This window comes from Macaca thibetana, chromosome 1 (genome assembly GCF_024542745.1).
Source record: "Macaca thibetana thibetana isolate TM-01 chromosome 1, ASM2454274v1, whole genome shotgun sequence".
Classification (NCBI taxonomy): Eukaryota; Metazoa; Chordata; class Mammalia; order Primates; family Cercopithecidae; genus Macaca; species Macaca thibetana.
The window spans coordinates 88324339-88348485 of NC_065578.1; the positions used below are offsets into that span (position 1 = coordinate 88324339).

Here is a 24147-nt window from a genome sequence, read left to right on the forward strand (position 1 = left end):
TATCCTTCCTTAACACTGTAGCTCCTTTATATTAAAACTACTTTAAAGTCTTTTACTTCTTAGAGCATAACATTCTTACATCTGTCAAAATTATTTGAACCATTTAAAATCTCTGCAAATTGTCCTGGAAGCATACGTCACAATGAAACATCTATTGAAGGAGCACTCCTACAACTCTGGTAGGAATAACAAGAGTCTGTGGCACTTGACCCTCAGGCCTTTTCATCCTCATTTTCAGTTCGAGTTGACAAAAGGTCCACTACTGGGGGCTATGGAAAGAAGGTGGGACTGCCTCTTCTCTCACATTCTAAGCAGGGATAACATATCCCATCAGGAGTGCTAGTCCACCAGAATTTTTCATCCCCTCCAATAGTGAGTTGTAAAGACGAAATTTCTGGTGAGTGTGACCAGAAGTCAAGGGCTCCCAACCTCTCCCAGTCCCACTCATAGAGCAGAGGTTCTGTAATTGTCCAACAGGTTCTCCTTGCCTGTTGCCTAGGTAAAGCTGATTTATCAAGACAGGGGAATTGCAGTAGAGAAAGAGTTTAATTCAGCTGGCTGTATGGGAGTCTCGAGTTTTATTATTACTCAAATCGGTCTCCCTGAAAATGTGGAGACCCTCAGAAACATTTGGAGGACATTTGAGGATAATTTGGTGGGTAGGAGGTTGGGAAGTGGGGAGTGCTGATTGGCTGGGTTGGGGATGAAATCACAGGGCATCAAAGCTGTCCTCTTGCATGAGTTGGTTCCTGATGGGGGCCACAAGACCAGATGAGCCAGTTTGTTGACCTGGATGGCAATTGGAGAGGTCTGGAATCTTGTGGCCTCTAGCTGCATGACTCCCAGACCATAATTTCTAATCTCATGACTGATTTGTTAGTCTCGCAAAGTCAGTCTAGTCCTCAGGGAAGAAGGGGTTTTATTTTGGGAAAGGGCTGACTAAATTCCTTCCAATGTCAGTTCGGCCTATGCTCAGGGTTGAACAAGGACAGCTTGGAGGTTAGAAGTAAGATAGAGTCAGGTCAGATCTCTTTCACCTAATAATATTCTCAGTTATAATTTTTGCAAGAAGATTTCAGCTCTAGCTCGGGAATGGCAGAATGAGAAACCCTGGCCTGTCACCCTCACTCTGGTTCACTTGTAGGGTGGTTTTTCCATGTTGGGAGGGGCAATTGGAAAAGAGCAGAAGCCATCACCTCTGCCCAGTCGAATGGGTCGTGGCTCAGAGATATTTTCCAGAGAAGAGAGAGAGAGAGGCAGTCCATAAAATCAGAGCTCCAAGGCTTTTCCCACAGAAACTGACTTTTTTGAAAAAGAGTGTGAACCAGGGGGAGATTCAAGCCTGGAAACAAATAAAATTTGCTACTGGATAATTGACTTTACAAGAAATACTATTAATAAAAGAAGATTTTCAGGCAGAAAGCAGATGACTCCAGATGGTAATACCCATCCACATGGACAAGCAAAGAGCCCCAGTAAGATAATTATATAGTTATAAAAGACAGTATAAATGCATGTTTCTTCTTATTTCTCTTTTTAACTAATTTTTATAAGACACTTATATAAAACAATATGTATATAATTGTGTTTCAGGCCCATAACATATAGAAACGTGATATACTTAACAAGAACAGGACAAGAGAGGACAGTAGGAGCAAAGCTGCATTGGAATAAAGAAATGACAGCAGATGTTAACTTGAACCCCCAGGAATACATTAAGAGAACCTGAAACTGTAAGTTAATATAACAAGCTCTATACATTTATACTTTCCCCTTCAGCTTCTTTAAAAGACATAAAATTGTATGAATTAATTATAACAATATATTGCTTGAACATATATTTAACGCATTTAATAATATCAAAAAAGTGAGAAAAACTAGTATTTTAGACTTACAAGAGTAAAAATTGTCTCATTGGAACTGATTTAGCATAAATGTGAGATACATTCTCATAAATTATATATACAATAAGCTCTAGAGCAATTAGTAAGAAAATATCAGAACTCAAATCAATAACCTAATCTTTTACCTTAAGATGCTAGTAAATGAAGAGCAAACTGAATCTGAAGCTAGAAGAAAGAAGAAAATAATAAAGAACTCTGGAAATTAAGAGTAGAAATTAATGAGATAGAGAATAGAAGACAAAAGTAGAGAAAATCAATAAAACCAAAAGCTGTTCTTAGAAGAGATTAACAAAATTGGCAAAACAAAACTGTTTTTTTAGACTGGCCAAAACAAAACCAAAAAACTCAACAGAAGAACAGGAGACTCAAATTACTAAAATCGAGAATGAAAAGGGGACATTACTTCTGACCTACAAAAATAAAAAAAGATTTTAAGGTAGTGCTATCAAAAACTGTATGCCAACACATTAAATTAGACATAATGGACAAATTCTCAGAAAGACTCAAACTACCAAAACTGCCCCAAATTGAAAGTGAAAGCAGGGATAAGCTCTTCATTTCTGGGAAATAGACTAGATGTTAAGAAAACTACTCTTTTCTGCTTAGTGCAATGTGTTGGGGACAGTTTTTGTGCCTTTTGTTTTATGTCAGACAGCTGGGAAACATTTTCTAGGGAATTTTTCATTTAGATGGTGGGGATGAGGAAGCATCATTTCCTCACTTTTCAGTTCACTTGGTTTGCAGTCTATGGAATCCTTCTAGTAGATAGTCACGGATCAAATTAATTCACAGTTTAGTATTATTACATGACACAATAATTAATGTATATATGCCTAGCAGTCTCAATATTAGCATCCAATGAACAGACTGAATTTCAGGTGTGGAATGTTTTGATAATAAGCTTATTTTCACACAAAGAGCTCTATGTGGCTGGCTGTAGAGTGATAGCAAGAGGGATTCAGTGATTCAGCTGGGGTCACTGAGTCTCATATCAAATAGAAACGGGACCTGCAAGCTAGAAAAACAACCATATGCACGTGTGTGTATAGAGAGCAAATATACTGTATGCACAACACTGTAGTAGGTGCTGAGAAGTGTATGAAGATTAATTAGACACAGCCACTACCCTAAACTGGACTTACTCTAGTGGGTAAAACTGACTTACACTCAAAGCATAAAAGCAAAGGTCTGGAGAGGAGTGGAAGAATGGAGCACTGAACACTGAAATATGTAGCCCAAGATTGCACATTGGAAGATTTCAAACTTTTACCCATGAGGAATTTCTGTTCATGTCACCTATGTGAAATGGGTTGAGTTTTAGTTTTATGAAAAATGACCTGACAGTAAAAACAGACACATAAGAGCAATGGAACAGAATAGAGAATTCAGAAAAAAATTTACATATTTAAAGTCACCTTATTTTTGATACAGAGGCCAGCAATATACATTGGGGAATGTATGTTTTTAACTGGTGCTGGGAAACATGGATATTAATATGCTATATGCAAAAATCAATTCAAAATGGATTAAATATTTAAATGTAAGACCCCAAGCTATAAAACGACTACAGAAAAACATAGGGAAAACACTTGCAGACATTTGTCCAGGAAAAAATTTGATGGGTAAAACTTCAATAGCACACTCAACAAAAGCAAAAATAGACAAATGAGACTGTTAAACTAAAAGGCTTTTGTGCAGCAAAGGAAAAAAATCAACAGAATGGAGAGTCATCTTATGTAATGGGATAATGTATTTGCAAGCTATTCAATTGAAAAGGACTAATATTCAGAATATACAAGGGTCTCAACTCAAAAGCAAACAAACAATCTTTTTTAAAAAATGGGCAAAATATCTGAATAGATATTTCTCAAAGAAGACATACAAATGGCTAACAAGTATATAAAAAATGCTCAACATGTCTTAGATCTGGCAAGATGACCAAATAGGAACAGCTCCAGTCTGCAGCTCCCAGTGAGACCAACACAGAAGGTGATTTCTGCATTTCCAACTGAGGTACCCTGTTCATCTCCTTGGGACTGATTAGGCAGTGGGTGCAGCCCATGGAGAAGCAGGGTGGGGGCATTGACTCACCTGGGAAGTGAGAGGAGCCAGAGTCCTCCCTCCTTCAGCCAAGGGGAGCCCTGAAGGACTATGCTATCCAGCCCAGATACTATGCTTTTCCCATGGTTTTTGCAATCTGCAGACAAGGATATTCCTTGTTGTGCCTACATCATCAGGACCCTGGGTTTCAAGCACAAAACTGGGCAGTTGTTTGGGAAAACACCAAGCTAGCTGCAGGAATATTTTTTTCTTTGTACCCTAGTGGTGTCTGGAACCCCAGCAAGACAGAACCATTTACTCCCCTGGAAAGGAGGCTGAAGCCAGGGAGCTAAGTGGTCTCACTCAGCGGGTTCCACTCCCACAGAGCCCAGCAAGCTAAGAACCACTGGCTTGAAATTCTCACTGCCAGCACAGCAGTCTGAAGCTGACCTGGGAAAATGGAGCCCAGTGGGGACAGGGGCACATCCACCATTAGTGAGGCTTGAGTAGGTGGTTTTTCTCCTGATAGTTCTAAGGAGGCTGGGAATTTGGACTGGGTGGAACTCAACATAGCACTGCAAAGTAGCTATGGCCAGACTGCGTCTCTAGATTCCTCCTCACAGGACAGAGCATCTCTGAAAGAAAGGCAGCAGCCCCAGTCAGGAGCTTATAGATAAAAAACTGCCATCCCCCTGGGACAGAGCACCTGGGGCAAGGGGCAGATGTGGGCACAGCTTCAGCAGATTTAAATGTTCCTGCCTGCTGGCTCTGAAGAGAGCAGCAGATACTGACAAGGAGGGTTCTTCCAGCACAATGCTCGAGCTCTGCTAAGGAACAGACTGCCTCCTCAAGTGGGTCCCTGACTAGGAGAGACCTCCCAATAGGGATTGACAGACACCTCATACTGGAGAGTTCTGGCAGGCATCAGACTGGTGCCCCCCTGGGGCATAGCTTTTGGAGGAAGGAGCAGGCAGCAATCCTTGCTGTTCTGCAGCCTCTGCTGGTGATACTGGGCAAACAGGGTCTGGAGTGGACCTCTAGCAAACTGCAACAGACTTGCAGAAGAGAGGCCTAATCGTGAGAAGAAAAACTAACAGAAAGCAGTAACATCAACATCAACAAAAACAACCCCCACCCCACAAAACCCAGTCCAAAGGTCACCAGTCTCAAAATCAAAGGTAGACAAATCCACAAAGATGAGGAAAAACCAGCACAAAAATGCTGAAAATTCCAAAAACCAGAATGCCTCTTCTCCTCTAAATGATCCCAACTCCTCTCCAGCAAGGGCACAAAACTGGACAGAGAATGAGTTTGACAAATTAACAGAAGTAGGCTTCAGAAGGTGGATAATAACAAACTCCTGTGGACTAAAGGAGCATGTTCTAACCCAATGCAAGGAAGCTAAGAACCTTGATAAAAGGTTATGGGAACTGCAAGCTAAAATAACCAGTTTAGAAAAGAACATAAATGACCTGATGAAGCTGAAAAACACAGCACAAGAACTTCCTGAAGCTTACAAAAGTATCAATAGCCAAATCAATAGTGGAAGAAAAGATATCAGAGATTGAAGATTAACTTACTAAAATAAGGTCTGAAGACAAGATTAGAGAAAAAAAAAGAATAAAAAAGAAGGAACAAAGCCTCCAAGAAACGTGGGACTGTGAAAAGACCAAATTGACTGTAAAAAGACCGATTGATTGGTGTACCCAAAAGTGATGGGGAGAATGAAACCATGTTGGAAAATGCACTTCAGGATGTAATCCAGGAGAACAGCAAGACAGGCCAACATTCAAATTCAGGGAATATAGAGAACACCACTGCGTACTCCTCGTACCCCAAGACACATAATCATCAGATTCTCCAAGGTTGAAACACAGAAACACACATTAAGGGCAGCCAGAGAAAAAGGTCAGGTAACCTACAAAGGGAAGCCCATCAGGCTAACAGTGGATCTTTCTACAGAAACCCTACAAGCCTGTAGAGAGTGGGTGCCAATATTCAATATTCTTAAAGAAAAGAATCTTCAACCCCGAATTTCATATCCAGCCAAACTAAGCTTCATAAGTGAAGGAGAAATAAAATCCTTTCCAGACAAGCAAATGCTAAAGGATTTTGTCACCACCAGGCCTGCCTTACAAGAGCTCCTGAAGGAAGCACTAAATATGGAAAGGAAAAACTGTTATCAGCCACTGCAAAAACATACCAAAATATAGGGACCATCAACACCATGAAGAAACTGCATCAACTAATGTGCAAAATAACCAGGTAGCATCATAATGACAGGATCAAATTCACACAGAACAATATTAGCCTTAAATGTAAATGGGGTAAATGCCCCAATTAAAAGACACAGACTGGCAAATTGGATAAAGAGTCAAGACCCATTGGTGTGCTGTATTCAGGAGACCCATTGCACATGCAAAGACGCATAGAAGCTCAAAATAAAGGGATGGAGAAAAATTTGCCAAGCAAATGGAAAGAAAAAAAAAAAAAGCAGAGGTTGCAATCCTAGTCTCTGACCAAACAGACTTAAAACCAACAAAGATCAAAAAAGACAAATAAAGGGATTACATAATGGTAAAGGGATCAATGCAACGAGAAGAGCTAACTATCCTAATATATGTGCACCCAATACAGGAGCACCCAGATTCATAAAACAAGTTGTTACAGACCTAAAAAGAGACTTAGACTCCCACGCAATCATAGTTGGAGACTTTAACAGCCCACTGTCCATATTAGACGGATCAACGAGATTGAAAATTAACAAGAATATTCAGGACTTGAACTCAGCTCATGACCAAGCAGACCTAATAGACATCTACAGAACTCTCTACTCTAAATCAACAGGATATACATTCTTCTCAGCACCACGTAGTACTTATTCTGAAATCAACACTCCTCAGCAAATGCAAAATATTGGGAATCATAACAAACAGTCTCTCAGACCACAGTGCAATCAAATTAGAACTCAGGATTAAGAACCTCATTCAAAACTGCAGAACTACAGGGAAATTCAACAACCTGCTCCTGAATAACTAGTGGGTAAATAATGAAATTAAAGCCAAAATAAAGAAGTTCTTTGAAACCAATGAGAATGAAGAGACAACATAGCAGAATCTCTGGGACACAGCTAAAGCAGTGTTAAGAGAGAAATTTATAGCACTAAATGGCCATGTCAGAAAGCAAGAAAGATATAAAATTGACACCCTAACATCACAATTAAAATAACTAGAGAAGCAAGGGCAAACAAATTCAAAAGCTAGCAGAAGGCAAGAAATAACTAAGATCAGAGCAGAACTGAAGGAGATAGAGAATCAAAAAACCCTTCAAAAATCAATGAATCCAGGAGCTGTTTTTTTCAAAAAGTTAACAAAATAGATAGAAACTAGCCAGATTAATAAAAGAAGAGAGAAGAATCAAATAGACACAATAAAAAACGATAAAGGGGATATCACCACTGATCCCACAGAAATACAAACTACCATCAGAGAATACTATAAACACCTCTAGACAAATAAACCAGAAAATCTAGAAGAAATGGATACATTCCTGGACACATATACCCTCCCAAGACTAAACCAGGAAGAAGTCAAATCCTTGAATAGACCAATAACAACTTTTGAAATTGAGGCAATAATTAATAGCCTACCAACCAATAAAAGCCCAGGACCAGACAGATTCACAGCTGAATTCTACCAGAGGTACAAAGAGGAGCTGGTACCATTCCTTCTGAAACTGTTCCAAACAATAGAAAAAGAGGGACTCCTCCCTAACTTATTTTATGAAGCCAACATCATCCTGATTCCAAAACTTGGCAGAGTCACAACAAAAAAGGAAAATTTCAGGCCAACATCCCTGATGAACATCGATGTGAAAATCTTCAATAAAATACTGGCAAACCAAATCCAGCAGCACATCAAAAAGCTTATCCACCAAGATTAAGTTGGCTTCATCTCTGTGATGCAAGGCTGGTTCAGCATATGCAAATCAATAAACGTAATCCATCACATTAACAGAACCACATAATTATCTCAATAGATGTGGAAAAGGCCTTCAATAAAATTCAACACCCTTTCATGCTAAAACTCTCAATAAACTAGGTATTGATGGAACATATGACAAAATAATAAGAGCTATTTATGACAAATCCATAGCCAACAGCATACTGAACGGGTAAAAGCTAGAAGCATTCCCTTTGCATATTGGCATAAGACAAGGATGCCCTCTCTCACCACTCCTAATTAACATAATATTAGAAGTTCTGGCCAGGGCAATCAGGCAAGAGAAATAAATAAACGGCATTCAAAGAGGAACAGAGGAGGTCAAATTGTCTCTATTTGCAGACAACATGATTGTATATTTAGAAAACCCCAACATCTCAGCCCAAAATCTCTTTAAGCTGACAAGCAACTTCAGCAAATCTCAGGATACAAAATCATTGTGCAAAAATCACAAGCATTCCTATTCACCAATAATAGACAAGCAGAGCGCCAAATCATGAGTGAACTCCCATTCGTAATTGCTACAAAGAGAATGAAGTACCTGGGAATCCAACTTACAAGGGATGTGAAGGACCTCTTCATGGAGAACTATAAACCACTGCTCAAGGAAATAAGAGAGTACACAAACAAATGGAAAAACATTCCATGCTTATGGATAGGAAGAATCAATATCATGAAAATGGCCATACTGCCCAAAGTAAAATTTCAGATTCAGTGCTATTCCCATGAAGCTACTATTGACTTTCTTCACAGAGCTAGAAAGACTACTTTAAATTGCATACAGAACCAAAAAAGAGCCTGTATATCCAAGACAATACCAAGCAAAAAGAACAAAGCTGGAGGCATCACGCTATCTGACTTCAAAGTATACTACAAGGCTATAGTAACTAAAACAGCATATTATGCTACCAAAACACATATATAGACCAATGGAAGAGAACAGAGGCCTCAGAAACAATACCCACAACTGCAACCATCTGATCTTCGACAAACCTGACAAAAGCAAGCAATGGGAAAAGGATTCCCTATTTAATAAATGGTGCTGGGAAAACTGGCTAGCCATATGCAGAAAACTGAAACTGGACCCCTTCCTCAAACCTTACACAAAAATCAACTCAAGATGGATTAATGACTTAAATGTAAAACCCCAAACCATAAAAACCCTAGAAGAAGACCTAGGCCATACCATTCAGGATATAGGCATGGGCAAAGACTTCATGACTAAAACACCAAAAGCGATGGCAACAAAGGCCAAAATTGACAAATGGGATCTAATTAAACTCAAGAGCTCCTGCACAGCTAAACAAACTATCATCAGATTGAACAGGCAACCTACAGAATGGGAGAAAATTTTTGCAACCTGTCCATCTGACAAAGGTCTAGTATCCAGGATCTACAAGGAACTTAAACAAATTTACAAGACAAAAACAACCCCATCAAAAAGTGGGCAGAGGATATGAACACATACATCTCAAAAGAAGACATTTATGTGGCTAACAAACCTATGAGAAAAGGCTCGTCATCACTGATCATTAGAAAAATGCAAATCAAAACCACAATGAGATACCATCTCACCCCAGTTAGAATGGCGATCATTAAAAAGTCAGGAAACAACAGATGCTGGAGAGGATGTAGAGAAATAGGAATGCTTTTACACGATTGGTGGGAGTGTAAATTAGTTCAACTATTGTGGAAGACAGTGTGGTTACTCCTCAAGGATCTAGAACCAGAAATATCATTTGACCCAGCAATCCCATTACTGGGTATATACCAAAAGGATTATAAATTATTTTACTATAAAGACACGTGCACACCTATGTTTATTGCAGCACTATTTACTATAGCAAAGACTTGTAAGCAATCCAAATGCCTATCAATAATAGACTGGATAAAGAAAATGTGGCACATACACATCCTGGAATACTATGCAGACATAAAAAAGCATGAGTTCTTGTTCTTTGCAGGGACATGAATGAAGCTGGAAACCATCATCCTTGGCAAACTAACACATGAACAGAAAATCAAACACCACATGTTCTCACTCATAAGGGGAGTTGAACAATGAGAACACATGGACACAGGGAGGGGAACATCACACATTGGCCTCTGTTTGGGGGGTGGTAGGCAAGGGAGGGAGAGTATTAGAACAAATACCTAATGCATGCAGGGCTTAAAACCTAGATAATGGCTTGATAGGTGCAGCGAACCATCATGGCACATATATACCTATGTAACAAACTTGCATGTCCTGCACATGTATCCCAGAACTTAAAGTAAAATTTAAAGAAATGCTAAACCTCACTAATCATCAGTGAAATGCAAATCAAAACCACAATGGTATATCATTTCTCCTCAGTTAGAATGGCTATTATAAAAAATGCTAAATACTAATAAAGATGAGGAGAAAAGAGAACTCTTATTAGTGGGAAAGTAAATTAGTAAAGCCATATGAAAAACAGTGTGGACCTTTCTCAAAAAAACTAAAAAGATGGAACTACCATATGATTCAGTTTTTTCCACTATTAAGTCTTTATCCAAAGGGAAGAAGGAAACAACAGACATTGGGGCCACCTTGAGGGTGGAGGTTGAGAGGAGGGAGAGGATTGAAAAACTACCTATTGCATACCATGCCTATTACCTGGGTGATGAAATAATCTGTACACTAAAATCCCATGACATGCAGTTTAGCTATATAAGAAAACTGCACATAACCTAAAAGAAACCTAAAATAAAAGGTAAAAAGGAAATTTGTATGCAGAAGAAATATATTCACTCCGTGTTTATTGCAGCACTAATCAAAATAGCTGATGCTGCATCAACCTAAATATCAATCTGCAAATGAATGCATAAAGTCAGTGTAGTGTAGCTATGCAATGGATTAGTATTCAGTCATAAAAAATGAAATCCTGTCATTCATGACAACACGGATGAGCCTACATTATCAAAATGAAATAAGCCAGGCACAGAAAGAGAAATACTCATGCATATGAAAGCTAAAATAAGTTGAGCTTATGGAAATAGAGATTAGAACTGTGATTATTAGAGGCTGGGAAAGCTAGAGGGGAGAGGACAGTAGGGAGAGGTTGGTTAACAGATACAATATTATAGCTAGATACGGGGAATAAGTTTTAGTGTGCTATAGTACTGTAGGGTGAATATAGTTAACAATAATTTATTGTATATTTTCAAAATACTAGGAGAGAGGATTTTGAATCTATCTAACACAAAGAAATGGTAAATGTTTGAGGTGATGAATGTGAGAAACACACTCACCCGTCCAAACCTAAAGAATGGACTTAGAGGCATGAAGAACAGCGAAAGTGAGACTTTTAATAATGGTGTTGCAAGATCAGGCACCTGGTAGACAGGCACACATGGGGCAGTTACAACAGGTAATTTATCTCCTAGCATGCAAGTCCCTTCCCCAGTTCCTTGTTGGTTGAGTACTATGGGGTTAAAATCTTCCCAAACATCGCCTAAGTTTCATTATCCCCCTTATAAGGTTATACTCCTTCCCCTTTCCCACTTAAGTTTCGATTTCCCAATAACAAAACTTTCTTCCCTTTTATGTACTGATGCCTCATCTACATTCTGTTTGCTTATTGTGACCTTCTAAGTGCATGAGCCATGTGATTTGTTCCATTTACCTGCCAGTACTTAGATTTATTGTGTCTTGAAAAGGGGCCATTTAAAATGGTTTCTCACAATGAATATGCCAATTACCCTGATTTGATCATTACACATTATATATATGTGTCAAAATATCACTCTATGTCCCATAGATATGTACAATTATTATGTGTGAACTAAAAAAAATAGCCTGACAGTTGTTCTTATATACACTTAAATTTGTTTCTCAATAATCTATTCTGTTCTATTTTCTGTTTATTCTAGCAAACTCAGCACTACACTAAAATGACTCATTTATATTGTGTTTTAACACTGGGGCTAATTCTTTTCCAATACATTGTTTTGGCTCCTATTATTAACCAATTTTTCTGAGTGAAAATTAGGATCACGTTTTGAAGTTGCACCAGCACTGGATTTGGACTGGATGTGTGTCAAATATACACTGATTTATAGATGCCATTTTTAGTTGACTGTCTTCGTTTTCAATCATGGCTTCTTGCTGTATGTATAAAAACCTCTTTTTTAGTCTCATTATTATTCGGTAGTTTTCTACATTTCAATTCAAATTTAAATTTCACAATCAATTTGTTGATGCATTAACTTTTTTCCTTTAAAATTTTTCTCTAACGAACTTTACATATTACATACACTTTACCGTCATAACCAGTTTTAAGTGTACAGTTCAGTAGTGTTAAGTGTATTCACATTGCTGTACAACAAACAGCCTAGGACTTTTCCATCTTGTGGAACTGAAACTGTGTACCCAGCAAATCCCCAGCTTCCTAAAATGACCAGCCTCTTTGTGAAAAGATTTCAAGAAGTGATGCCTTAAACACTTGCTATTGAAAACAACTGCAAAAGAAAGGTGTTTCTCCTCTGTCCCCAGCAAGTTGCATGCACTTCCAGTCATTGTGTTTAAAACAGTATTGTATATGGCCTTGCATAAAGGGTTTCTGGACCAAAGAAAAGCTCTTTGGTCAATCCAAGGCAGCCAGAAATGTTTCCTGTGATTGTGATTGAGATTAAAACTGAAATCAATGAATAGCTACTTACATAATAGGCTTATTTCTAAGACCCACTCCTTTTCTGTTCTTGTAGAACAATAACTTTATCTTAATAAATCTATAGAACTCTTCATAAGAGCCGTCTGCTGAGGATTAAATAAACCACTGTACCTGAAGTACCTGCAGTTGCCTTCAGACCCAACATTCTTCCACTGGGGCTACCTCTGTTTCAACTGCCAGGACATTTCATGGCATGTGCAGCTGATGCTCTGCTAAAAATTCACCTAAACCTCAGGGCTCTCAAAATGCCTACTTTGATTTAAGCTCATGCCTCTGTTGTGACATATTTTGCCACAAAGTTTCCAAAACAATGGTGTCTGTGCACTATGTGGAACTCCCATATGTTTTCCGTAGAATTTCCTTTTCACTTGTAGCAGAATGGCTATTTGGATAATGTATTATAAAAACGCAAAAAATAAGGTTCATTGTTTAATATTAATGTCAGGCTCCAAAATTCCTGATACAGAGGGAAATGTATGTTTTTGGAAACAAACTTGAAATGCCTATTGGAGAAGAGGTATAGCTCCAAGAATTTAAGTATCAGCAGATACCTAAGCAAGAAAAAATGACTGTTAAATTGCTTTGTTAAAAAATTTTGTTGGTTTCGAAAAACAGGATAGTGAGTAGAGGGAAAGGGATAGAATATGGGAGAGGACAGATTGAAACTAGCAAGGTAGAAGTCGGCTGGGCTATTGTGGAGTGAAGGGTTGTGGTTACCCTCAAAATTATGATGGGCAGAGAAATCTTAGGAAGAAAACTTCCAACACGTACATCTTTAACTAAATCTACTACACTTAAATGTGCTTTCTCAATTGTCTTACATTTGGGAGTGAGGGTAGATGAGGCACCATGTCCAATTCTATCTTATGTTAAACTACCAACCCCAAACTGAGAGGTCTTCTTCATTATGGTTGGGAAAGTCCTATTGGAAAGGATTCGTCAGTGATGCAGCATCATCTCAGCTGGCCCTGGAAAACTACCAAATGACATAGGAATATAATGGAAAACTCTGCATAACCACAGACACCAGAGTTAGACATAAAAGTGAAAGTACTCAAATGTTCATCAAGAGTTGAGTGATAAATAATTCATGATATATTCATATAATAAATACTATAGAGCAATGAGAATAATTGACCTACAGCTAAACACAAAACTATCTACCAATCTTACATGTTTACTATTGAGTAAAAGATACTGGATACTAAGAAATATGTACTCTAAGATCCCGTTTGCCTAAAGTACCAAAGCAGGATAGTAGTCTTGATGGGTGTAGGAGGAAGTGGTAGAGCATGAAGAGGACTTCATGGCAACTGTTATATTCTGAATTTTCTTTGGGTGCTGGCATTCTGAATATATTTAGTTTGTTCAAATCCACAGAGCTGTATATTTATGATGTGTCCACTTTTCTATATGTGTATTTATGCTTCAAAGTAAGTTACTTATCTAACAAAATATAGAAATAAATATAACACAATATGCCAAGGACTATACACTGAAAACTATGCAATATTTCTGAGAGAATAAAAAGGGCTAATAAATGATGGAACATGTCATGATTATGGATTGGAAGACTATTTTATGAGTCTAATTTTCCCACAAATATATCTATATATTCAATGTAATCGCCAGACTTATACATATAGTGAGTTGATTTATGGTAATGATAGTGAAAGGAGAATCTTCTCAATAAATTGTGTTAGGCCTTCTATACACATGTTAGAAAGAAATAAAACCTTGTTCTTACCCTCCTGACATTAAACACAAGTCAATTCCAAGTGGATTATAGATCTAAATGTGAAAGATAAAACAATCAAAGTTTTAGAAAAAGAAAAAGTCAATGACATTATTTCTCCAGATTGGGAAACATGATACAGAACTATAATATTAGTGTAAACAAAAAAGTCAATATGTTTAACTACATTAAAATTGAGAACTGACAAAGACATAATTAAGAGATTGAAAAGGCAAATCAAAGATTAAAAACATATTATATACATATAATTAGCATATGTAATGCAGTCTTCAAATCAACAAAAAAATAGAAGTAAAAGTCTTAAATAAGTTCATCCAAAACAGGATATCCTGATGAACAGCAAACATGAACAGATGTTCAACTTCCGTAACTGTCTTTTATTCTCAAGGAAAATCAAATTAAACTGTGAATGAAATCTACATACACCCACTAGAATGACTATAATCCAAAAGGCTGACATATCTAAATGATGGCAAGAATATGGAGCATTGGGGGGTCTTAATATTGCTGATGAGAGTATAAATTGTGACAATCATATTAAAAATCTATTTGATATTGTGTACTATGAGGTGAAAAAAATGCATACTATATACTGAATACTTCCACTCCTAAGTATCTTTAGTGAAATATTATTACAGAACCCCCAAAAGTTTTCACATATATTTTAATACATATTAAGGAAGTCAATTATAAAGCAAAACATGGTGTATGTTTCAGTTTATGTAAAGACAAAAAGCAGACAATAGCCTGTAGTTCACGCCTGTAGTTCCAGCACTTTGGGAGGCCGAGGCGGACGGATCACGCCATCATGAGTTTGAGACCAGCCTGGCCAACGTGGTGAAACCCCATCTCTACTAAAGATACAAAAAATTAGCCAGCGTGGGGGCATGTGCCTATAATTCCAGCTACTCGGGAGGCTGAGGCAGGAGAATCGCTTGAATCTGGGAGGCGAAGGTTGCAGTGAGCCGAGATTGTACCATTGCATTCCAGCCTGTGTGACAGGGCGAGATTCCGTCTAAAAAAAAAAGCAGACCATAACAATCTATGCTCTTCCAAGTCAAGTAAAAGTTTCTATATTAATTTTCTTATATTGCATAAGAAATACCCTCCAAATGTAGGGAACGGAAACATTTATTGTCTCATAGTTTCTAAAGTTCACAAGAATCTAGGAAGATGGGGGATGATTATCTTTGTCATATTGCTGAGACATAAAATAAAATGAGAATGGAGAATTGACCATTCGACCTATCAGCATGAAGCAGGCTGTCATGAGAGGGACTGATTGTGTGGGACACTTGATATTGAGATTATGGAAGAGGTTTAGTTACTGGTAAGGAAAAGTTTCAGGCTGAAGTGAGATGATGGAAAAGACTTTCAGCTATTAGGAGGTCAAGGAACTGACAGGCTGGGGAGAAGCTTGTCTACCATATCTGAAAGGGCCCAAAGATCAACAAGAGTAGTGGTAAGGAGAGAAAGGGTCAACTGTTAAAATATTCAGTGAATAAAGGGCTTGGGAGATCCAGGATGCCTGGTGCAAGGGAGTTTTGAGTAGTACAGCCTAATGACATGTGCTTCACTTTATGTGTTTGTTTTGTTGTTGTTTTGTGGTTTTCTGGTTGAGGAGCTGAAGAAAGAGGGTAAGTTATCCAGGAAGCAACAATGAAGAGGAAGAAGGGCATCAAATCTGTCACTTCCAGCTCTGTCAAATTAGGAATATGGAGGAAAAGCATGGTGTCGACACTTGAGAAAGGTGCTGGCATATAGCATATGGAAAGCAACTCTGCCAGTCATCAGCTTTGTGAGTTCTCTATGCCTCATTTCATCATCTTCTCAATAAGCACATCAATACCTAATTCATATTGTTTTGCGAGGCTGAATTGGGATAATGTACATAAAAGTCTTAACACATTATTAAAGGCTCATTTTGAACTTTGAAAATTTAGTGACACTTTTAATTAAGTGTTAAAACACATTTCCCAAACTTAATATTTAAATGTATGCTTCTTCTGAAAATGTTTTCAGAGCACAAAATATGTAATAATGTTATCTTTTATGTTGGTATCATTAGTACTTTGCCTAATGTCTCTTTTGATATTTCACGTATATCTATAAAATGTCTGTTCAGGATGAGAGGACATAAAATAAATTACATAGCATTTGGATCTGTATAAAATAAATATGGTCTAAATAAGTATTGTCAGAATACTATGCAGCCATAAAAAGATTGAGATTGTATCCTTTGCAGCAACATAGATGGAGTTCATTATCCTAAACAAACTAACACAGGAACATAAATCCAAATACCACAAGTTCTCGCTTATAAGTTGGAGCTAAATATTTATTACATAAGGACACAAAGAAAGGAACAACAGACACCAGGGCCTTCTTGAGGGTTGAGGGAGGAGAGTGAGGGTTGAAAACTACCTATCAAGTACTATGCTAATTACCTGGGTGATAAAATCATTTATACACCAAATCCCTGTGACATGAATTTACCTATACAATGCTTGCACATGTACCCCTGAACTTAAAAGTTGGAAAATAAATAAAAATAAATGTTGTCAGACCATGATTTATTGACACAATATACTAGTCAAATGACTTAACTGTTTTTGTCTAGTGTTCATACTGTAAGAAAAAGCTAAAGGAAGAGGATAAATGATTTGGAAGCAAAAAATAAGAATAAAGGGCATCAAATCTGTGACTTTGAGCTTTGTCACATCAGGAATATGGAGGAAAAGCATGGTGTCACCACTAGAGGGAGGTGCTGTCATATCACAAATGGAAAGCAACTTTGCCACTCCTCAGCTTTGTGAGCACTCCATGACTTATTTTGTCGTCTTCTCATTGAGCACATCAATATCCAATTCATATAGTTTAGTGAGAGTGATATAAGATAAGGTACATAAAAGTCTTAGCCTATTTTGAACATTGAAAATGTAACACTTTCAATTATTTAATATCAAGACACATTTCCCAAACATAGGTAAATATATGCTCTTTCTAAAAATGTTTTCAGAGCATAAAATTTGTTATAATGTGTGAATGTGTGATCTTTTATGTTGTCATCATTAATACATCACCTAATTTCTGTTTTGATTTTTTTTTTTTTTGAGACAGGGTCTCACTCTGTTGCCCAGGCTGAAGTACAGTGGTGCAACCACGGCTCACTGCAGCTGGGCTCAAGTGATCCTCCTGCCTCAGTCTCCCTAGTAGCTGGGACCACAGCTGCGTGTTACTATACCCAGCATTTTTTTGGTTTGTTTGTTTTTTGTATTTTTTTGTGGAGATGGAGTTTCACCACATAGTCCAGGCTGGTCTCAAACTCCTGGACTCAAGCAATCTACCTGCCTCATCCTCCCAAACTGCTGGGATTACAGATATGAGCACTGTGCCTGGCCTGTTTTGATATTTCATACACATTTATAAAATGTCTGTTCACGATGACAGGATATACAAAGAACTTACATAGTATTGTGTATCTATGTAGAATAAAAATGGTCTAAATCAATATTGTCAGACCATGGCTTTATAGACATCATCTTCTAGTCAGATGACTCATCTGTTTTTGTCCAGTGCTTGTACTGTTGGAAAAGTGTAGGGGCGCAGAACAGTGAACACTTTCATAAATGTTGAAATCATTCTCTATTAGAATTTTATCCTTATATAATATTGGGAGATCAATCTGGATTTGGTCAGGGAAACAAAGCCACCATCAATCATTATGGAAAGAATGTGTTTCATGTAGGAATTTTGAGAATGTAAGACGAACATGACATGGAAGAACTGGGGTGTGAAGGTCTGATAAGGAGACATTTGGTGGGATAAACAGTCACTAAGCACCTCAGCCTGCAGCACCGCTGGGGGTAGGAAAGCTGGAGCTTGTGGAGAAGTCCAAAGGTCCATCTGACAGCCCAAGTGGAACTGGATATGTCTATCTGCCAAGCTCCATATCTGAACCTAATGTGTATGAAGCCATAACTACCCAAGAATAATGCCATTGGCTCTGCTTCTGCCTTTCAAATCTCCTGAGAGTTCCCTTGCTCACTAAACTAACCTGTTTACATAGAAAGTATCGGAAGTGGGTTTCTGCAAACTGTACCGCCTAGCATTAGACTGGCATAGTGATGCCAAGATGATAACAGATCATGCTGAACAGCTGGTTTTGGTGGTTTCTGAAATAGGTTCAAGGACAAAATTTTCCATGTATTATGTAGAGATTAAGAAATTTATATTTATCATAGTAAATTATAAACTCCAAACTAAGTAAAAAAAATTTCAGGGTGTGGTATTGCTGTCACCTTGATTGTAGCCTGTGAGATGACCTGAAGCAGAGGTCACAGCTAAACCACATCTGGACTTTTATGATCTTCAGAAACTTTGATTTGATATTTCAAGTGCCTAAGTTTTCAAATTTTCTGATTTGCAATTTTTCATGCAGCTCACAGATAACCAATGCAGAGACTTTTATATGACCCTATGGTGTTAGCACCATTATCTGTTTTTTTTTTTTTTGTCTTTATATAAATTGAATTAAACAGGATATTTTATATTGAGCTTCTTTGGCTCAACATTCTGATTTAATTTCATCTAAGCTGTTGGGTTCTCTGATAATATTTTACTTCCTATACCTAGGACTGAAGTTATTCAAGTATACGATATGCATTTTTCATTTCATGTAGATTATATCAAATATCAACTTTTTGCCTTTTTTTTTTTTTTTTTTTCAGAGACAAAGTCTCTGTCACCCAGACCCAGGCTGGAGTGCAGTGGCATGATCATAGGTTACAGAAGATTGGGACTATTGGTTAATTATTTATTTTTTAGATTTTGTAGAGACAGGATCTCACGATGTTGCCCAGGCTGCTTATGAGTTTCTGGCCTTAAGCAATCCACGAGTCTTGGCTTCCCAAAGCATTGGGATTACAGACATGAGCCACCACACCTGGCCAGAATATTAAAAGTTTTTCAATATGATTGTCCCAATTTTTGCCTTTACCAGCAGTGCCATTCTGGTGTGTATCTAGTTTTAATTGTAGGTTTAGTTTTAAAAGAATATTTCTAATCACTGATAATTAATGAGGGAGGGTAAGCACATTTTCATGTTATTTGCTTATTTAGATATCCTGCCTTTGATTTGCCTATTTTGAGATTCTTGCTTGCTTTTCTAATGGGTTTTGTGTTTTCTTCGTTACTTTATTTGGAGATGGCTTCATATATTATGAATTTGAGATTATCTCTATCTAGCTAATGTATTTCTAATCTTTTGTATATCTTTTGATCTGTTAATAGTGTCTTTCCATAAACAGGAGATCTAATTTTAATGTAGTTAAATGGATCACTTTTTGTTTTTTATTAGTATCCTTTGTCCAATATCCTAATCTGGAAAGCATAAACATATGCTTTGATATTTTCATAACATAAACATAAACACTGATAATTTCCAAAAAATTCTTTTGTTTTGCTATTGTGATCTACACTCCACCAGGAATTTATTTTTATGATTGCTGGGAAATAGGAATCAGTTTTTCTTTCTTTCTCATATGAAAATTACATTGGCCCACCACCATTTATTGAGATTGTCTTTACTTGTAGTTGCAATTATCTCTCCATACATGCTTAAGTCTGTTTCCAGGCTCCCCAGTAAGTTGTTGCATTGACCTAATAGTCTATGTTTCCACTAATGCCATCCTATCTTAACTACTCTGGCTCTTCTATTTCAAAATTTTCTTGATTATTTTTGGCCTTGCATTTCCGTATACATTTTAGAATGGGTGGCCAATTTCTCCAAAATCCTCACTGAACTTTTGTCTGGCATTGAATTGAATGGCTAACTAGAATACACAGCATAGAGAAGACCTTAAATGACCTGATGGAGCTGAAAACCATGGCACAAGAACTACGTGACGCATGCACAAGTTTCAGTAACTGATTTGATCAAGTGGAAGAAAGAGTATCCGTGATTGAAGATCAAATGAATGAAATGAAGCAAGAAGAGAAGTTTAGAGAAAAAAGAGAAAAAAGAAACGAACAAAGCCTCCAAGAAATATGGGACTATGTGAAAAGACCAAATCTATGTCTGATTGGTATACCTGAAAGTGACAGGGAGAATGGAACCAAGTTGGAAAACACTATTCAGGATATTATCCAGGAGAACTTCCCCAACCTAGCAAGGCAGGCCAACATTCAAATTTAGGAAATAAAGAGACCACCACAAAGATACTACTCAAGAAGAGCAACTCCAAGACACATAATTGTCAGATTCACCAAAGTTGAAATGAAGGAAAAAATGTTAAGGGCAGCCAGAGAGAGGTCAGGTTACCCACAAAGGGAAGCCCATTAGACTAACAGCGGATCTCTCAGCAGAAGATCCAGAAGAGAGTGGGGGTCAATATTCAACATTCTTAAAGAAAAGATTTTGAACCCAGAATTTCATATTTGGCCAAACTAAGCTTCGTAAGTGTAGGAGAAATAAAATCCTTTTTACAGACAAACAAATGCTGAGGGATTTTGTAACCACCAGGCCTGCCTTACAAGAGCTTCTGAAGGAAGTACTAAACATGGAAAGAAACAACTGGTACCAGCCCCTGCAAAAACATGCCAAATTGTAAAGACCATCAATGCTAGGAAGAAGCTGCATCAAATAATGAGCAAAATAACCAGCTAATATCATAACGACAGGATCAAATTCACACATAACAATATTAACCTTAAATGTAAATGGGCTAAATCCTCCAATTAAAAGACACAGACTGGCAAATTCGATAAAGAGTCAAGACTCATTAGTGTGCTGTATTCAGGAGACCCATCTCACGTGCAGAGACACATATAGGCTTGAAATAAAGGGATGGAGGAAGATCTACCAAGCAAATGGAAAGCAAAAAAAAAAAAAAAAAAAAAAAAAAAAAAAAAAAAAAAAAAAAGCAGGGGTTGCAATCCTAGTCTCTGATAAAACAGACTTTAAACCAGTAAAGATCAAAAGAGACAAAGAAGGCCATTACATAATGGTAAAGGGATTAATTCAGCAAGAAGAGCTAACTATCCTAAATATATATGCATCTAATACAGGAGCACCCAGATTCATAAAGCAAGTCCTTAGAGACATACAGAGAGACTTAGACTCCTACACAATAATAATGGGAGACTTTAAAACCCCACTGTCAACATTAGAGAGATCCACAAGACAGAAAGTTAACAAGGATATTCAAGAATTGAACTCAGCTCTGCACCAAGCGGACCTAATAGACACCTACAGAACTCTCCACCCCAAATCAACAGAATATACATTCTTCTTAGCACCACATCCCACTTATTCCAAAATTGACCACATAATTGGAAGTAAAGCACTCCTCAGCAAATGTAAAAGAACAGGAATCAAACAAACTGTCTGTCAGACCACAGTGTAATCAAACTAGAACTCAGGATAAAGAAACTCACTCAAAACTGCTCAACTACAAGGAAACTGAACCACTTTCTCCTGAATAACTACTGGGTACATAAGGAAATGAAGGCAGAAATAAAGATGTTCTTTGAAACCAATGAGAAAAAAGATACAACATACTAGAATTTCTGGGACACATTTAAAGCAGTGTGTAGAGGGAAATTTGTTGCACTAAATGCCCACAAGAGAAAGCAGGAAAGATCGAAAATTGACACCCTAACTTCACAATTGAAAGAACTAGAGAAGCAAGAGCAAACACATTCAAAAGCTAGCAGAAGGCAAGAAGTAGCTAAGATCAGAGCAGAACTGAAGGAGATAGAGGCACAAAAAAAAAACCCTTCAAAAAATCAGTTAATCCAGAAGCTGGTTTTTTGAAAAGATCAACAAAATTGATAGACTGCTAGCAAGATTCATAAAGAAGAAAAGAGAGAAGAATCAAATAAATGCAATAAAAAATGATAAAGGGGATAACACCACTGATTCCACAGAAATATAAACTACCATCAGAGAATACTATAAACACCCCTATGCAAATAAACTAGAAAATCTAGAAGAAATGGATAAAATCTTGGACAAATACACCCTCCCGAGACTAAACCCAGAAGAAGTTAAATTCCTGAATAGACCAATAACAGGCTCTGAAATTGAGGCACTAATTAATAGCCTACCAACCAAAAAAAAAGTCCAGGACCAGATGGATTCACAACCAAATTCTACTAGAGGGACAAAGCAGAGCTGGTACCATTCCTTCTGAAACTATTCCAATCAATAGGAAAAGAGGGAATCCTCCCTAACTCATTTTATGAGGCCAGCATCATCCTGATACCAAAGCCTGGCAGAGCTACAACAAAAAAAGAGAATTTTAGACCAATATTCCTGATGAACATTGATGCAAAAATCCTCAATAAAATAGAAGCAAACCAAATCCAGCAGCACATCAAAAAGTTTATCTGCCAGGATCAAGTCAGCTTCATCCCTGGGATGCAAGGCTGGTTCAACATACACAAATTGATAAACATAATCCAGCATATAAACAGAACCAATGACAAAAACTACATGATTATCTCAATAGATGCAGAAAGGGCCTTCGACAAAATTCAACAGCCCTTCATGCTAAAAACGCTCAATAAACTAGGTATTGATGGGATGTATCTCAAAATAGTAAGAGCTATGTGTATGACAAACCCACAGCCAATATCATACTGAATGGCCAAAAACTGGAAGCATACCCCTAGAAAAGTGGCACAAGACAGGGATGCCCTCTCTCACCACTGCTATTCAACATAGTGTTGGAAGTTCTGGCCAGGGCAATCAGGCAGGAGAAAGAAATAAAGGGTATTCAATTAGGAAAAGAGGAAGTCAAATTGTGCCTGTTTGCAGATGACATGATTGTATATTTAGAAAACCCCATCATCTCAGCCCAAAATCTCCTTAAGCTGATAAGCAACTTCAGCAAAGTCTCAGGATACAAAATCAACATGCAAAAATCACAAGCATTCCTGTACACTAATAACAGATAAACAGCCAAATCATGAGTGAACTCCCATTCCCAATTGCTTCAAAGAGAATAAAATACCTAGGAATTGAACTTACAAGGGATGTGAAGGACCTCTTCAGGGAGAACTGCAAACCACTGATCGATGATGTAAAAGAAGACACAAACAAATGGAAGAACATTCCATGCTCATGGATAGGAAGAATCAATATTGCGAAAATGGCCCTACTGCCCAAGGTAATTTATAGAGTCAATGCCATCCCCATCAAGCTGTCAATGACTTTCTTCACAGAATTGGAAAAAATTACTTTAAAGTTCATATGGAACCAAAAAAGCCAGCATTGCCAAGACAATCCTAAGTCAAAAGAACAAAGCTGGAGACATCACACTAACTGACTTCAAACTATACCACAAGGCTACAGTAACCAAAACAGCATGGTACTGGTACCAAAACAGATATAGACCAATGGAACAGAACAGGGCCCTCAGAAATAATACCACCCATCTACAACCATCTGATCTTTGACAAACCTGACAAAAAAAAAAAAAAAAAAAAAAGAAATGGGGAAAGGATTCCCTATTTAATAAATGGTGCTGGGAAAATTGGCTAGCCATATGTGGAAATCTGAAACTGGATCCCTTCCTTACACCCTACACAAAAATTAATTCAAGATGGATTAAAGACTTAAATGGTAGACCTAAAACCATAAAAACCCTAGAAGAAAACCTAGGCAATACCATTCAGGACATAGGCATGGGCAAGGACTTCATGACTAAAACACCAAAAGCAATGGCAACAAAAGACAAAATTGACAA

The 24147-nt window shown here is 37.5% G+C and overlaps 1 long non-coding RNA gene across 1 annotated transcript in view; it reads left to right on the top strand.

The window, feature by feature from the left end:
- LOC126964001 (uncharacterized) overlaps positions 1 to 23893 on the top strand; it is a 190248-nt gene extending 166355 nt beyond the window's left edge. Inside the window, exon 2 of the long non-coding RNA XR_007729281.1 lies at positions 9563 to 23893. This is a non-coding gene — a long non-coding RNA (uncharacterized LOC126964001). The remainder of the gene's footprint in view (positions 1 to 9562) is intronic.
- The last annotated feature ends 254 nt before the right edge of the window (positions 23894 to 24147 follow it).